This window comes from Myotis brandtii, unplaced genomic scaffold (genome assembly GCF_000412655.1).
Source record: "Myotis brandtii unplaced genomic scaffold, ASM41265v1 scaffold129, whole genome shotgun sequence".
In the NCBI taxonomy this organism is placed as follows: Eukaryota; Metazoa; Chordata; class Mammalia; order Chiroptera; family Vespertilionidae; genus Myotis; species Myotis brandtii.
Window position 1 is genome coordinate 769,021 of NW_005354551.1, and position 695 is coordinate 769,715.

The following is a 695-nucleotide window of genomic DNA, read 5'->3' on the forward strand; positions in this document are numbered from 1 at the left end:
CAGCTGGAGAAGGCAGCCTGGCGCTGGGCGGAGACGGTGCGGCCCGAGGAGGTGTCGCAGGAGCACATCGAGACCGCCTACCGCATCTGGCTGGAGCCTTGCATCCGCGGCGTGTGCAGGTGAGGCCCGTGCACCGGGCTCGCGCCCCCCTATCGCGTCGGACCTTGGAAAATAGGGCTGGGGGTCGGGTTGGGGGAAGGAAGACGCGGCCCATCGCGTGCATCCAGCAGGAGCGGAGAGGAGCAAGGTGGAGGCTTCCTCCCTTCCGCCGTCTGGGCGCCCTGGGAAGCGCAGCCTTCCCGGGCTCTCTGCACGGCGGTGATGCTGCTGAAAGCCCCGTAGGAAGGGTTCTGGGTTCTTAGCTAGAAGATGGCGGGGAGATGGTTAAAGGCAGGAGCCGAGAGCTTAGCCAGCCTTGGTTGGATAGCTTGGCCACGGCCCGGCTTTTTGTTTGCAAAAGGGAACTACTTCGAAGTGAGCCTCCCTCGTTGCACTGCATCCTGCGTTCGTGTTGACGCTGTAGAATCGATCATCTTGGTATTACTTTTGGGTAGGGTTGCTTTGGAGAAACGTATGGATACCCTACGTCATCGGTGCCCTTCATCCTCCTGTTGACCTCCCTCCTCTCGTTAATCTAGTATTTTTTTTAGCCCCCCCCCCCTTTTTTTGGTCTTCCAGACTACATCTCTCTACCA